Source organism: Medicago sativa, chromosome 1 (assembly GCF_051527215.1).
Source record: "Medicago sativa cultivar Bolivia chromosome 1, Bolivia_mono, whole genome shotgun sequence".
Lineage (NCBI taxonomy): Eukaryota > Viridiplantae > Streptophyta > Magnoliopsida > Fabales > Fabaceae > Medicago > Medicago sativa.
Window position 1 is genome coordinate 38902001 of NC_140749.1, and position 17942 is coordinate 38919942.

Consider the following 17942-nt stretch of genomic DNA (forward strand, 5'->3'; position numbering starts at 1 on the left):
TTTCCAAGCAGAAGGGGTGAGATTCACATTCAATAATAATAAGCATATAATTCATTAAAAGAGTTTAACAACACATAACAACATCAATTCATCATTAGCAAATACTAATAAACAATGAGTTAAGTAGAGAATTTAACAACATAAACAACAACAATTAAATAATGTTAATGCCTCACATAATTTCTCAATAACAACTCATTAATTATCTCGATAACTTGACAACTTAATATTAATGACAATGCAACGACAACAACTTCAACTTGACAACTTAATATGCATGTGGTACCATTCTAGGGCATAAGCCATCATCGCTTTTGAGCATAAATATACTCCTAGGGCATGAGCCCTCGTCGCTATTGAGCAAAAGCTCCTAGGGCATGAGGCCTCGTCTTTATTGAGCAAAAGCTTCTAGGGCATGAGCCCTGGTCTTTAGAGTGAATGACAAAGCATTCCAGGGCATGAGCCCTCTTCTTTAATGATGATGCATGGACTCAACAACAATACTTTGACGACCAACAACTTCAACGACATCGACAAACAACTTACAACTTAAACAACATTGACAAACTACTTACAAATTTGAAGACATTGACGACAACTGTGGTAACGACAACGACAACGACTTCACATCATAATTTCATATTCATCAATCATAAACATCGTCATATAACATCGTGTTTAAACATCAACAATTCATCATATAACATCGTATTCAAACATCAACAATTCATCATGCATCTTTGTAAAAACATAATAAATTATCTACAACATATTTTCATGTCAAACCAAGGCTACTGGAAAGATATCACAATTATCAAAAACTTTCATGTTTATACCAAAGACCAATTTAAAACAGAAACGTGTGATTAAGACGCAAAAACATGGAACAGAGAATGCTGTCACCGTACAATTTCGCTAAGACCTCCTTGGAGTATTTTCATTATAACTCAAAAATTAAAAGTCATTTTCACGTCAAACAAAACCACTGGATAACTAAAAAAATTATCTAAAACTTTCATGTTTACACCAAAGGCCAATTCTGTACCGATCAATACCAGTTTTCATTTCAATTTCGAAAAAGTTGTGCAGAAAGTCCATAAAAATTCACTGTGACCTACGTGAAGTAATTTGACCATAACTCAAGTTCTATAAATCGTTTTGATGTCAGACCAACGGCATTAGAAAGCTAACATCCATACCTACAACTTTCGTGTTTACACCTTAAGACCACTTCCACACCGATTAATACCAGTTTTCATTTCAAAATTCGGGGCAGAGATGGAAAAAAAATCAGAAAAAGTAACTTATATTATTCAAACTCCACATTCATTCAAAATCATCACAATCAACAACAACATAACATAAATCATCAATTGAGCATAATTCATCAAGTATCCAAATACATATACCAAGAGCATGCAATTTCATCATAATTAATTTGCAATTCAAACCCTAACTTCTTTTCAAAACCCTAACTTCTTTTCACCCTAACTTCTTTTCAAACCCTAACTTCTCTAATCATCAAAATAAAACAACAACAACAAACATGTTAAAGCCTATTTCAGAAATATAAACCCATTATTAGAGAAGCGAGTCCCACCCTTACCTTATATTGATTGATTGCAAGGATTCTACAGACTTCTCTTCTCTGGTTCTTCTCTTCTCTAGGTTTCTCCTCTTTCTCTAGGTTTCTCCTCTTTCTCCCAAAAACAGTTTGCACGTAATCCTTATTTTCTAACTCTGACTCTCCTCTTTATATATAAATCCTTAACCTACTTATTTTCCCTTATTTTCAACTCTGCCCCAAAACCTCATTATTCTAAATAATTATATTTTTCCACTAAATATATTCTTCCACTAAATATATTCTCCCACGAAATATACTCTAATAAATAATAAAATAAAGACACTCAATAAAATATCAACATATCACATAATTAAATAAATCATATAATTCGACTCTATCTCAAGAAAAATAATTAAATAACAAGGAGGGCGTTACATTTCCCAAGGTGAATCAACCCTCAAACCCTAGTGTTTGTTGCCAAGAGACAAACTCTATACAAACCCTAGTTTTGTTGTTGCCTTTCTAAACCCTTGTTTCAGCCCCCTCTATCTCAAGGTTTACACTGATACAATGTCTATATTTATAGTAAAAGAGTCCTCAATAAAACTGGAACAAATATAGTCCCGAAAAAAACTGCCATGCTTTATTTTATTTTTTAACTAGTAATAGACCCGTGCGGTTACACACGGGTCACGTAACATTGTGGTAATCATATAAAAAATAATTACTTTGTTAGTACTATCAAATGTATTTTTTTCATATATTATATATAAAAAAATGTTAAATATTTGAATCGCGTATGTTGTGGATTTTATTTTCTTATGTACACGAAAACAAATTTTTATATACACATATAAGAAAGTCAATAAAAGAATTTTTTTAAAACTCATGATTATTTTCAAAATATCAACATCAATGTAGTGTTTCTATTAAATAACTTTTTATTTTATATGCAAAACACCGTTCAATGTTTTCACCGTACCTGTTGTAGATTTTATGTGATTTATCTGCAGAAATAATTTTTTATGTTAATATATGAGAAAGTTGATATAATAAAACCATAGAAACTCATTAATATTTTCAAAATATAAACATTAATATAGTGTTTCTATTGAATAATTGTTTATTTTATATGCAAAACACCGTTCAATATTTGCACCGCTCCCGTTGTAGATTTTATGTGTTTATATATGCATAGATAAATTTTTATGTACATATATGAGAAAATCGATATGATAAAATTTTGAAAATTCTTGACTATTTTCAAAATATCAACATCGATGTAATGTTTCTATTAAATAATTTTTTATTTTATATATAAAACACCGATAAATATTTGCACTGCACTCGTTGAAGATTTTATATACTTGTATATGCAGAAGAATTTTTTTTTTTAACAATATGTAATAGTCAATATTTGCACCGATAACTTTATTTTTTTTAACAGTATGTAATAGTCAATATGATAAAATTTAGAAAACTCGTGACTATTTTTAAAATATCAACATCACTATATTGTTTCTTCAAAATACCATTAAATATTTACACCGCACTCATTGTAGACTTTATGTGCTTATATCTCCAAAATCAAATTTTATGTATACCGATATGAGAAAGTTGATATGCTTAAATTTTGAAAACTAATGATTATTTTAAAAAATTTAACATTATTGTATCTTTTCTATTAATTTTTTAAATATGCAAATTATTAAGATTAAGAGAATAAAATAGATGAGAACAAAATGACGATATAGAGAATTAGTTAGGCTTGGAAGTGATAAATCTGAAAAATGAAGATACATAGAGAATTAGTCAGGCTAGAAAGATAAACAAAAATATATATAATATTTTTTTCAAAATGAATAAATTTGTATTTTATTTTGTAAAATGACAGTTAAACCTATAAAATTAAGAAGATTGTGAGGATAATTATGAAATTTTAGTCGAGTAAGATTTCTAATTTTCTTATTATAGTATTAGTAGTAGTAGATTAGTAGTAAAAGTAGATATTTAAATTTGTTGTGTGAAATTGAAAAAATAGTTGTCCGTAATTATCATGATAATATATTGGCTTTTAAGAAGGACAATTATGAAATTTTGTTGGATTTTGATTTTGATATTTTTTTTAATAATTTTTTTATATATTGTTAGTAGATTAAAAAAACAAATAATATTTAAAATTTTAAAGTATTCCAAAGACTTATTAATTTTGCAACAAAAATACAAATATTGGTGGAAATTTGTTATATCAACTTGTCGCGTCATTTTTCGGAGATCAAGGCTATTTGATTAGCTTATTGACTCACTAATTATTTCACGACTTTGAAAAAATTTATTTAAATTGGGGGGTCCGGGGGTTGGTTATATTTAGGGAAGGTATTAGCACCTTAAATATTCGTAGTACTCTACGAGAACCTTTTGATTTTTATTTAAATAATGTGCTATAACTTACTTGCTTTTTTTTTTGAAAAAAAGGATTTGAAATGATAAAAAGAGAGGAGACCTAGTTATCTACATTTTATTGATTTGGAAGGACGAGTGTCCTCTGCCTACGTACCCGTGAGGGATCAAAACCTCGTAGTTCGGGGTTAAGAAAATGACGTTTGATTTGTTTTGGTGTTTTTATTAATTTTGAAAAAAAAGTTTTAAAATAAAAGCCAAGTGGCAAATGAGTTGGTTTGTATTTTTTATATTGAAGAAAAATGACTTAAAATATAATTAAATTGATTGAAGTTTGATTAAAGAATGAAAATAAAAAAGGACGGTCACTTGATTTAAGATCAAGGTTTATTTAAATTTTTTTTTTGTGATTTTGTTATATGCATTTTTTCTGTTTTCAAATAATTGGAATGAAGTTAATCTAACGGAGCATAAAAGATAAAAGCGTAGGTGCCTTATGGCGGCGTTGGACCACCACAAGGACCGCTAACCTAAACTAGCAAGAGAGATAAAGGCACACACACGCACGCACCCATGCACCTAAACTATTACAAAAAACCTATTAATACATTCTACGGTCTGCGATAAAAATAAATAAATTACATTTAAAATCTATTTTTTTACATTCTAAGTTATGTTCGAAAAAGAAAATATAAGTAAATTACATAAAAACCTAGTTACATTCTAAATCCATAAAATATAAAGACAATAGCTAAATGCTTATGATGATAACATAAATGAAATATGATGCGGAAACTAATGTAAAATAATAAGCAAAATTAAATGCAAGAAAGTAGAAATAAAAAAACGTGAAAGTAAAGCTGGGGAAGGCGCAGGTAATAATCAGGGGGTATGCAGAATAAAAAAGCTGAGTTGGGCTTTAAGAAAAAACCGAACCGGGTCGGTTTATATGTATATGGGTCGGGTCAATGTAACAGCCCGATTTTTCGCTAGATTTATTTTATTATTTATTTATGTGTGTTGTGTGTGCTATTATGTGATTATTTGCATCTGTGTGTATTTTTGGTTGGGAAATGTAGAATTCGGTGTAGAAGGGTATTTTAGTCATTTTGGACTTAGGGGCATTTTGGTCATTTTGAGAGTAGGGGTAATTTTGTAATTTTGGATGAGAATTATTTTAGTGCTTAGTAAGAGTATTATTTTACCAAGTTACTAGAGAGAGTGTAGTAATCATTTTATTTACCGATAAGTGACCGTTAGTGTTGTAATTTACCGTTAAGTGAGTAGTGACATTTTGGGTGTTAGTGTTGGAGTAAGCCTTAATATCCAATCAATATTGATTGGGTTTGGCTTTGTATCATGATATTGATATAAATATATATTGTGAATATATATAATAATAAGGCATTTCTTTATTGATTTTGTTATGTTTCAAAATAATAAAGTCCCTAGAATAGATAGTTCATGTAATGGAATATTAAGTGTGACTTAATCATGAGATTACATTACGTAAAGAACGCTATTCTTAAACATATCCATAGTCAAGCTTTAATATGAATTGGGATAATAATAAAGCATAAAGACTATTATGTATGTAGACTGATGACCGCATCTCATGGGTCATTGATATTGAGATATTAAGTCTATACATAGGTATAAGTATTAGGAGTAATATTTATACTGGATTGACCCACCGTGAGAATACTACATAGTATGTTATGATATTGTCATAAGATATTCTCACAATGATAATAATGTATATCGCTCTTAGACCTGAAACCACTATGATTCCTAGATGTGGACTCAAGTGCTTTGTTGCCATTCTAACATTGTCTGTAACAGGATAACCATAACGTTGGTTGATGGGTACTTGATGAATCATGCTGAGGGACATGAGTGTCCTAGATGGGATTTGTCCCTCCTCATAAACAGGAGATATATCTTTAGGCCTCTTGATGAAATATGACTGTAAAATTGCATGGCCATGCCGAACTAAGTCAATATAAGATATTGGACTTATTCGTTATTCAGTATATTTTGGAATCAAGAAATATAAATATTGATCTATACAAGGGTGACAATAACCATGCCTTGGGATCAATGAAGATATCGAGACAAAGGAGTAAATACACACATAAGTGTTATCATGGAAAGGTTTCGTCAGATCACTTGACATTCTTGTCACTTGGGTAGCAATGATGTGTTGCTAGATACCGCTCATTGTTTATAGTATTAAATATTAGATTTAATATTATTGCCAACGTGACTCGAACCTATAGGGTCACACACAAAGAACAGTCAAAAGAGAAATATATAAGTATGACTTATATAAGGGGTGCGTTTAGTAAATAACGCTAATTAGTTAGCAAAGTTACTAAACTCGTTATTGGGCTTACTAAAGCCCAATAGTAACTTCTGACTTGCAGAGCACACTAGATGTTCTATAAATAGAACTCTAGTGCTGAAGTTTTAGGTTACACGTTTTGGAGCAACCCTTCTTCTCTGCACTTCCGATTCATTGGCTAGCACCGAGTTTTGGAGGAGCACTGTTCGTGTGGACTTGCTAGAGGCTTTGCTGCTTGCTGCTTGCTTGGCTGTGATTGAGATTCCAGTTTCCAGTTTCCCACGTTCAGATTCCAAACTTCGAGGTAACAATCGAATCACTGATTCATGTTTGAATTTCGTAATGATCCAAGGAAAGAAAATCGAAATTATTCCGCTGCTTCTACTCCTTTCTTCTATTCGATTTACCTTCAGTGGTATCAGAGCCAATTACGAAACCATGAATCAGATTGCTTTGTTACTGCTTTATGTTTTAATATGATTAAACATTTTGAATCGGAATTAAATAATAAAGAGAATTAAAATTGGCATCGTATCATGTTTTCTGTGCATGGCTTTTCGATTTGTTTGATGTTTCAGAAACCGTTTCTGGTGAAGTATCAACATATCGATTATACATATCGACGGGAACATGATTGGAAACAAATCAAATTAGATTATCTTTTAAAATTGTTTTAAGAGATAATAATATTTTCGCAAATATTTGATTTGCTAATATTTTGATATTCTATAAGGAATTAATTTGGAATGCAAATCCGTTAATAAAATAGAATATTAAGTGTTAATATTTTATTATTTAAATTTAAATATTAATTAAAATTGATTGATCAATATCATATATGTGATATATGATTTTAATACAACATCATTATATGTGATATATTGATGATATCATTCGTTCAATAGGTTTTATATAATTGATTGTGAATTTGTAGTCAACTCGTGAGATTGAGCTTCGAATACCGATTCTGGTGAAGCATCAAAGATCCGGTTGTCCATACTGAACAAACAATTGTTAAAACTATTGATGTTTGATTGTTGTATTAGGATACCTAACTATACAAGCGTTGTATTATTATGGTTGTATCATTTGATCAATTGTTTTCAAAGAGATTGTTGTGAATTTGAACAATTCGTGAGAGTGAGCTTCAATATCCGAATCCGGTGAAGCATCATAGATCCGGTTGTTCATGCTAAACAAACAATCCTTGAAAATATTTATGTTTAATTAATTTATTTAATTGGAGAAAGGTAGTTAATTTAAAAGATCATGATTTTGAAAGAGTTTCAATATCAGATATGATTTTTGAATTTGGTAATAAAATATTTGCTTAATTTTAGCCCTGTAATTTGTTTTGGAAACAAATTGATTGCCTAAATAAAGCAGATTTAATTATAATAATTATTGAGTGTCAATATTACTATAATTAAGTAAATAAAAAAAATTCTACCTTTTGGATTGTTTTTCAAAAGTTGTTTGAAAGGTAATAAACGATCCTAAATTGATAGTTAATTTAAAAGATCATGATTTGAAATAGTTTCAATGTCATATATGATCTTTTGAAATTATTTAATCGATTTGCATGACTTTAACTTGATTTGTTTATAATTTAAAAGAATCATGATTTGAAAGAGTTTCAATATCATATATGATCTTTTGGATTTGATCATAATATTTGCCGAAACGATTTGGGTGTTCATAAACGTGTCAAGTGTTGATGCGAAATACGCAATCTAAAATATTTTGGAACACAATCTGAGATATTTTGGTATGAAATCTAATATATTTTAGTACTTGATCTGAAATATATTTTGGTACATAATATAATATATTTTGGTACTCAATAAAATATATTTTGGTACATAATATGAGATATTTTTGTACTTAATATAATATATTTTTGTACTCAATATAATATATTTTGGTACTCAATTAAACCCCCAGCTAATCTGCGTAGTGTGATCATATGTCAAATTTTAATTTAATTTATTTAATTATAAGGTATAATTAATAATAATAAAAGTGTGTTTGTTATTATTATCATGTGAATGATTATGGCCCTAGTCCTTTTATTTTATTTCTTTTGGATATTAAAATACGGCCTGCGTGTCGTGCCTCTCTCTTATATCTCTATTGTATATTCTCTTCTCATCCACTCCCTCGTATGTAAAACGAGTTTCTTTCATATGTAATGTAAATAGAATGCAAAGAAGTAATAGGGCTCATGACGTTAGGATAGTCCTGGAGGTCAAGCTTGGAGAAGCAAGGTCGTTTCTAGGATTAGTTTAGATTCTCTCATTGGCTTGAGAGAGTCATAGCGTTAGGATGGCCATAATCATGTCACTTTTATTATTGTATAATCGTTATGCATGTTATGATTGGAGTGCGAATATATATGATATATAAGCCGTGGTGAGGTGAGATCAAACTTAATAAAAATCCTTCAATTCAAAATATTAAGTTTAATGCTTTCCAAAAGTTTAACACCCTTCAAGACTAATATCGAAATGTGTAGGTTTCGCCTCCGCGAGGTGCACTTTCTATACTAGTAAGTTGCGGTGCGGTAATCCAATTTACCCAAGTGTTATTCTTTTGGGTTTAACTTAACTAAATTAATTTTAATAAGATTAAAATAAATTTAGAAGCAATATTTGGGAACATCTATATGATAGATTAGAGTAAGGAGTTATTCACTCAAATGATTTGAAAGTTGTATGAGATACAATTGGAAGGAGTTCCTACCTAAATAACTGAATTTTGAGTACAGCCTCCGTTGACTCAAAACGAAGTGAAATAAGGATTTCATCCACTAGAAAATCTTCCAACGGGATTTTCCGAATCAAGTGTTTTGAAGGTCATTTGATTTGAGTAAAATAGTGGGAGCGTATTTAATTAAAGACCTATTTAAATATGTTTTAAATCATGATACATTTATTTTATTTATTTTCTGTATTTAGAATTTCTTTAGCATATAAATTTTATTATACTGTTAAAAGTTCTTATGAAGAACAAAATTTTCAGAAAAGAGTTTCTGAATTGGTACAAAATTTAAGAATTGTTCTTAAGAATGAGAAAAACTGTATATTCTCGAGCAGTTATTTCATAGCAACTTCTATGTCTATATTTGAAAAACAACGCTTATCAGAAGCATTGGGTCAAATGAGTAGATATAGGATATCTCATAGTGGTAACGACGATGGAGAATGATATGATCATTCAACCTCAATGTTATAAGATGAATAGTTTAAGCCTATCAAGTAGATGTACATGGATAAGAATAAAATTCAAATTCTGTTTTTCTACCTTTGAAAGGTTAAACACAATTGCAAAAAGGGGAAACAATTATTTCAAAAGTTGAAAAACAAAAAATTGCTCGTAGTTTTGAAAGGGTCAAAATATAAGAAAGAAGTAAGACTTCTTATTTACCCATATAGTTATAGAAAGTTAAATTTCTACTTCTTCATCATAAGTATATGATACTTGATGATTAATCTCATATTTGTTGAAATATAGAGAGTTTTAAAGAAGCAGAACATTAACTATAAGTGAAGTTCACCTACGTCTGGAATGGAACAAATTGTTTCATTGACTATAAGAGCTTATGCTTGGACTTAAACTTAACTTGATATGGAACCAAATAATTGTTATTAAATTCCATATAAAATAGAAATATTAAATCATAAATCTTGTATTGACAAGAGAAGGATTATGTAGTTGAATGATAGACAAATATTGTCCTATTGTCCTAATAATGTTTTCTATACATTGTGCTGATCAAGTAATGGATTTGAGTTCCATGATCTTGATAAGCTAGTCTATAACATATGAGAAAAGGTTCAAATGAGATTTGAACCTTTTGTATATCATTGGCATCACTGTTTAGTACAAACAAGTGTGATTCACATTTCCAAAATCCATGGATATGGACTATTGGACTCATTTGGTTTTATATCATTTGAAGGATGTGAGTTCCACCTTTCAAAATAGATTAGTATACCGGTAAAGGTGAAAAGGACACATAATCTATTTGAGTTGATATACATATGAGATGTATATGGAGCACTAAACATATTTGCTGGATATTTTATTTCTCTTACTTCATCTAACATTACTAATTAATAGTATATGAGAAAAGTGTATTTGACACAATTCAAGAAATCTTTGAAATTGTTCGAAGAGTTTAACAATGAAGTAAAAGAAATAGGTTTGAAAAGTATAAAGACCATATGAGTAAGTCGTGATGGTAAATGCTTGATTAATGAGTATAATTATTATTTATATCGCTTCATGTTTGACATGAATCGATCTAAAATAGTTTGGTTATAACTCATTGACTCTTGATGTTAAATTAAATTACAGTTATTCTTCACCCACTACAAGTTCCAATAGAGTAATCATAAAGACACCATATTAGATATGGAGGTAAGAGTACCTAGTTTTTGACTTTATGATAATTTGAGGTTATATGGTTTATTAGATAAATTAAACTACAAATTAAATGAATGTACATTTGTGGAGGTACCCTAAGGAAACTAAGGGATACTGATTATACATCACCTTTCATGACAATAGTCGTTTGTCTCTAGATCTGGAATATTCCTATTAAAGGAGTATGTCTCTGCAGGAGCCAGTGGGAGTGTTGTAGAACTTGAATTAAGTCAAGTACCACAAAATACATGTATCTTTAAGAATGGAACATGAACTAATTCAACAAAGGGTTGTTGTTAAATCACCAGTTCGAGTAGCACAAGATCTAGATGAGTTTGATATGTCATATCACTACAATGAGTAACATGATTTTGTCATGGCTCAACAAGGTGTTATGATTTTCATGGTAGATGAGCCCCAAACTTACTAGAAGGTCGTAAATGGCCTGAACTTTGAGAAATGGCTAAATGCCATGGGATCTTATAAAGAATCCATGTACACAAACCATATATGGATATTGGTTAAATCATCCAAATGAGTATGACTCATGAGATGAATGTGAGTTTTCTTGTAGAAAGCTGACATGGATGGTATTATGAATACATTTAAGATGTGATTGATTGTAGAAGGTTTCATGCAACTCGTGATGCAAATCATGACGAAACTATTACATCATCATAATGCTTAAATCTAACGATCTCACTTGTCATTATTGTATAATGCAAATTCTAGGAGATGGACAACGATGTTGCATTCTTTAATTAGAATGACCTTGTATATGTATTTGACATATATGTAGGGTTTCGTTAATCCAAAGGATGCTAGAAAGGTATATATATTACAAAATTCATGTATGAATTGGAGCAAGCTTCTTGAAGTTGAATTATTTGTTTTATTAGTGAAGTTTTATGAAAAACTTTGATTAATAAAAATCTTGTGCACACAAGGAGAATAGTGGGAGCATTGATATTAGTTTGGTGGAGTATGTGGATGACATACTAGTCACCAAAACAATTTATCTACACATGTGAGACATGGTTAGAAAATAATTTTCAATATGTACCAAAATTGATTGTAGTGTTCGACACTAGAATACTTTCAAGAATATCCATGGATGTCTTAAGGGACTAAGGATTGTTTCTTGAACACGGATTAAAGGAACATTGTAAAGAAGTTACAATGATGCTGACTTTAATATCGGTGTACAGTATATCCAAATCGCAATTTGGAATAAATGTTATGCTTGGATATCAACTATGAAATTTGTAAAAGTACAAGCTTCAAATAGTTGTTGTTTCTATTACAGATGTTAAATATATATGATCTGGATTGTTTAGCTCATAACTGAGCGAAACCAAATGTCTCTTGCGTTGCGGATTCCATTGATCCCGTATGAGGTGAAATTGGTTTAATCTTGCGAGCAATGAATACTTGATCTCACCAATAATCCAAATGTATACTTTGACACTTCAATTTCTTTTCGATGGAAGATCGAAAGTGGAAATTGAAAGAAGTGTAACCTACCAACATAGGAAAGAGTTCCTTATCTACTAGAATAGTATCATGCCCAGGGTGTGCTTGATGCTAACACTTGATCAATATATATTGAGTTGATATTTGATTGGCTTTTAGTGCTAGTGGGAGATTGTTGGAGTAAGCCCTAATATCCAATCAATATTGATTGGGTTTGGCTTTGTATCATGATATTGATATAAATATATATTGTGAATATATATAATAATAAGGCATTTCTTTATTGATTTTGTTATGTTTCAAAATAATAAAGTCCCTAGAATAGATAGTTCATGTAATGGAATATTAAGTGTGACTTAATCATGAGATTACATTACGTAAAGAACGCTATTCTTAAACATATCCATAGTCAAGCTTTAATATGAATTCGGATAATAATAAAGCATAAAGACTATTATGTATGTAGACTGATGACCACATCTCATGGGTCATTGATATTGAGATATTAAGTCTATACATAGGTATAAGTATTAGGAGTAATATTTATACTGGATTGACCCACCGTGAGAATACTACATAGTATGTTATGATATTGTCATAAGATATTCTCACAATGATAATAATGTATATCGCTCTTAGACCTGAAACCACTATGATTCCTAGATGTGGACTCAAGTGCTTTGTTGCCATTCTAACGTTGTCTGTAACAGGATAACCATAACGTTGGTTGATGGGTACTTGATGAATCATGCTGAGGGACATGAGTGTCCTAGATGGGATTTGTCCCTCCTCATAAACAGGAGATATATCTTTAGGCCTCTTGATGAAATATGACTGTAAAATTGCATGGCCATGCCGAACTAAGTCAATATAAGATATTGGACTTATTCGTTATTCAGTATATTTTGGAATCAAGAAATATAAATATTGATCTATACAAGGGTGACAATAACTATGCCTTGGGATCAATGAAGATATCGAGACAAAGGAGTAAATACACACATGAGTGTTATCATGGAAAGGTTTCGTCAGATCACTTGACATTCTTGTCACTTGGGTAGCAATGATGTGTTGCTAGATACCGCTCATTGTTTATAGTATTAAATATTAGATTTAATATTATTGCCAACGTGACTCGAACCTATAGGGTCACACACAAAGAACAGTCAAAAGAGAAATATATAAGTATGACTTATATAAGGGGTGCGTTTAGTAAATAACGCTAATTAGTTAGCAAAGTTACTAAACTCGTTATTGGGCTTACTAAAGCCCAATAGTAACTTCTGACTTGCAGAGCACACTAGATGTTCTATAAATAGAACTCTAGTGCTGAAGTTTTAGGTTACACGTTTTGGAGCAACCCTTCTTCTCTGCACTTCCGATTCATTGGCTAGCACCGAGTTTTGGAGGAGCACTGTTCGTGTGGACTTGCTAGAGGCTTTGCTGCTTGCTGCTTGCTTGGCTGTGATTGAGATTCCAGTTTCCAATTTCCCACGTTCAGATTCCAAACTTCGAGGTAACAATCGAATCACTGATTCATGTTTGAATTTCGTAATGATCCAAGGAAAGAAAATCGAAATTATTCCGCTGCTTCTACTCCTTTCTTCTATTCGATTTACCTTCAGTTAGAATAGAAATGGGTTAGGCCCATTAAAGTTTGAGAGATAAACCCAATTAAGTGAACCTATATAAACTAATGTTAGTAGAGAAATAGGGTTTTTCCACAACATTTTTCATTTGAGAAGAAAAGAGATAGAGGCTAGAAGGAAGAACAAGAACAAGGGTTAGAGGCAAGAGAGGATTCATCATCTAGGAGCTAAATTGAAGCTTGGGTTAGAGAGTCTTGGTGCTAGAGGTAAGAGGGTTAGAATTCAACCATAATTCATAACTTTTTCTTTCTTACCCATTTTTATGAAATTGATGAATTGAATCTAATTGTTGTAAATTCGTGCATGATTGTTGTTGTTATGTTTGAGAACATGATTTATATGATAATTGCAAGCTAGTATGTGAATTAACATGTTGAAATGCATAATTGTGGGTAAATTGTGTTCTTGAGCAAAAATTGATGAAGAATGAAGTTGTGGTTGTTGAATTGTTGATGAATTCATGTTCAAATGTTGTTGTTGTTGTTGTTTTAACATGTGTTGTTGATGAAGTGATGCAATGGTATCATTGAAATGATGAATTATGATGAGATTTGTTGTTGTTGTTCAAATTGGTGAAATTTGTGTCAAGTTGTTCATGTGAAGGACCCAAATGAAATTTTGATATATGAGGTTGTTGACTGAGTTTTTGATGTTTTTGGATGAATTGGAATTGGTAGAATTTCTGTTTTCATATTGTGATTGTGTTAGTCGAGTTGTTTGGGAGAAAACGGGTTTTTCGTGTGAAATGTCGGTGTTTAAGCGGTTTTGCAAAGAAAATGATTATGTGAGGTTTGGGAGAAATGATTTTGGGATGGTTGAAACTTGAATTTATCTGTATATTATGATAGAGCTAAGTGTCAGGAGCGTATAGGCGAAAACGGCATCGAAAACGGAGTAACGGTTTGATTTGTATGCGCGAAAACGTTAAGGTTAAAAAATCTGCTACTGTTCAGAAGCGCTACTGTTCAGAAGCATCGTTCAGAAGCGATACTGTTCAGAAGCGAACCAGATCAGAAGCTGACCCAGATCAGAAGCTGATCCTGATCAGAAGCTGACCCAGATCAGAAGCTGACCCAGATCAGAAGTTGATCCTGATCAGAAGCTGACCCAGATCAGAAGCTGACCCAGATCAGAAGTTGATCCTGATCAGAAGCTGATCCTGATCAGAAGCTGACCCAGATCAGAAGCCAGCACTCCTGTTCTGTGTTCTTGCGTCTTTTTCTCACATTTCTGTTTTGATTTGGCTTTTGACGTAAACATGAAAGTTGTAGATAGTTTTGTTAGCTTTCCAGAGGCTTTGGTTTGACTTGCAAATGATTTTTGGTTTGTGAGTTATGAAGAAAATACTCCAAGGTGGTCTTAGGAAAATTTTACGAAAAATCCGCATAACTATTTCTAAGTCAACCCAAACCTTATGGATTGTTTCCAAACTTCAAACTTGGGTTTTATGAGTTCAATTAAGGTGTTTAATACTATCTAATCTATGAGGTGATGGATCTAACTTGTTTTGCTTTGAAAATGGAAAATTTTGTGAAAAGTGAAAAAGTGAGACGAACTTTGTGTTTTTCTTGAATTCGTCGTTTTTGGCCGATGAAATACTTATGTATCCTCTACTTCACCTATAAGTGACTTGTGAGAATACATGGCATAGGCTATTGAGCTTGTTTACTTGGTTTTGAATTAATTGTTCAATTAATTTTAAGTTATGACTTGGAGAGACGAACTTGACTAAAGATGACTTTTGAGTACCAATTGATTGTGAATCCTTTATGGGGAATTGTTATATGATATGTGAAGATGATTGGTGGTGCATTTATGTGACAACTTTATGTTGTGTGATTTTTTTGATGTTGTTGGTGATTGTATATGTGTTAATTGGTGATGAATTGTTGATGATTGCATATATACATGTATTGGTGATGGTGAGGTGATTATTGTTTGTGTGAACATATGCATTTGTAGTTGAGTCATATGTTCATGCATTCATGACTGATGGTGGTGGATTTTATATCCAAGACTGATGGTGGCGGATTTTATATCCAATTGAGGTGAGTATGATGTTTTTGTTGCATCGAAGGTGACGACCTTGAGGTGTTTTGGTACCACATGCATCTATAGAAGAGTCTAGAACATTGCAGGCATTCGAATAATTGATGAGTTGTGTCATAATTGAATATATGACTTGGTGAATTTGTGTATTGGTGAAATTTGGTGAATCAATTGATGATGGTTATTTTAATAATAATGATAAGGTGAGATTTGTATATGTATATATACATATATGATGTGGTGATGTTCTTTGATAATGATGATGGCTTGCTTATAACTTCGATATGACGAATTGTACTTGTTGAGATAAGCATGCTAGATGAGTAATGAAGTGAGTAATGTTTTCATTGATTGATGTTGATAAATGATGAGCTTTTGTTGATGACTTGATTAGAGGTTGAATATGCATGCTATGCTATGATAATAATGTGATAGCTTGAAATGTAAGTGATGAGGGATAATAATGATCATGTGATGCTAGTGTTCTAGGAGGGAGGGTTATGTATATGTGATACGTGTATGATACACTTGTTGATATGAACTTGGAATGATTGTATGGAATGGTTTGAATGGTATGAGAATCATGAATACTGTGAATACATGTATGATTTGTTATTTTGTATTCTTGAATATATCTTTCATTTCCAATGTTCTTGTTTAAATCTTTTATGGATTATGATGATGTAATGCTAACCCTCAGTGGTCTGTGGTGGACCGCCTACCTCTCTGTATGAATGGGTAGACGGCGTGCAGGATGCTTAGTTGTTGCTTGTTGATGCCGAGGAGTGGAGTTCCTCTTTTTCATGCAAGTGTCTAGATTAGGGCTCTGATCTAGGATAGTCCTTGCATGTTGTTTCATTTTGACTATGTATCTTGGAGTTGTTGATATATTCTGTTATTTGGGATTTGGAGAATACAATTGTATTTTGTTGAGATCTGGAGATGTTTTATGATTTTTAAGTATGTCCGCTGCTATGTTGTGTAACATGATCTTTATGCATGTATTGTATTGTGGTTTATTCGGAGACGTAGCATCTATTTCTAGAATATGTCTGATGTATTCGCGCGTTTTACCGCTTATTAGAAATAGGCTGTTACAAGTTGGTATCAAAGCCGTGGTCGGTCTTGTCCAAACCAAAACCCGTTGAATTCCCTGTTGTATGCAACAAGTACGGGAGTACTGTCGGTACTTGTTGTGTTGTTCCGTTCTTTTAGGTGGGTTTGAGCGTAGTGGGGGAGTAGCAGGTTGCTTCAGGTTCGTTGGGTCTGGCAAGGGAAGGTATTTTTGACTGCAGAGGCTCAGTTGGTTGTGGTTTGTATTACGTGTCCTTTTGATTTTGGATTTTGTTTGCTTCTTTGAAGGAGAGTAGTGAAAAGAAGTTGGTGATTTGCTGGTAGTGCAAGAGTTTCCAGAAGTTTTTCCGGATGACATTACCAAGTTACCGCCGGAGACGGAAGTTGAGTTTGCAATTGATTTGGTGCCAGGAACATGTCCTATTTTTATTGCGCCGTATCGGATGTCTGCATTAGAGTTGGGAGAATTGAAGAAGCAGTTGGAAGAGTTGCTTGTGAAGCAGTTCATCAGGCCGAGTGTTTCTCCGTGGGTTGCTCCAGTGTTGCTAGTTAAGAAGAAGGTTGGAAGCATGAGGTTGTGTGTGGATTATCGGCAGTTGAACAAGGTGACAATCAAGAATCGGTATCCGCTTCCGAGGATTGATGATTTGATGGATCAGTTGGTTGGTGCAGAAATGTTCAGCAAGATTGATTTGAGGTCAGGATATCATCAGATTAGAGTAAAGGCGGAAGATATATCCAAAACTGCGTTTAGAACGAGGTATGGACACTATGAGTATTCTGTGATGTCATTTGGAGTGTCTAATGCGCCAGGTGTCTTCATGGAGTATATGAATAGAATATTTCATCCTTTTATGGATCGTTTTGTGGTGGTGTTTATAGATGATATTTTGGTGTATTCCAAGTCGGAGGAAGAGCATGCCGAGCATTTGAGGATTGTGTTGGGAGTGTTGAAGGA

The 17942-nt window shown here is 32.0% G+C and overlaps 1 long non-coding RNA gene across 1 annotated transcript; it reads left to right on the top strand.

Annotated features, from left to right (window-relative positions):
- Positions 1-13944: 13944 nt before the first annotated feature.
- On the top strand, positions 13945-16937 carry LOC146954859 (uncharacterized). The gene is made up of 2 exons (XR_015006874.1): positions 13945-14067; positions 16653-16937. It is a non-coding gene; the product is annotated as an uncharacterized LOC146954859 (long non-coding RNA).
- The last annotated feature ends 1005 nt before the right edge of the window (positions 16938-17942 follow it).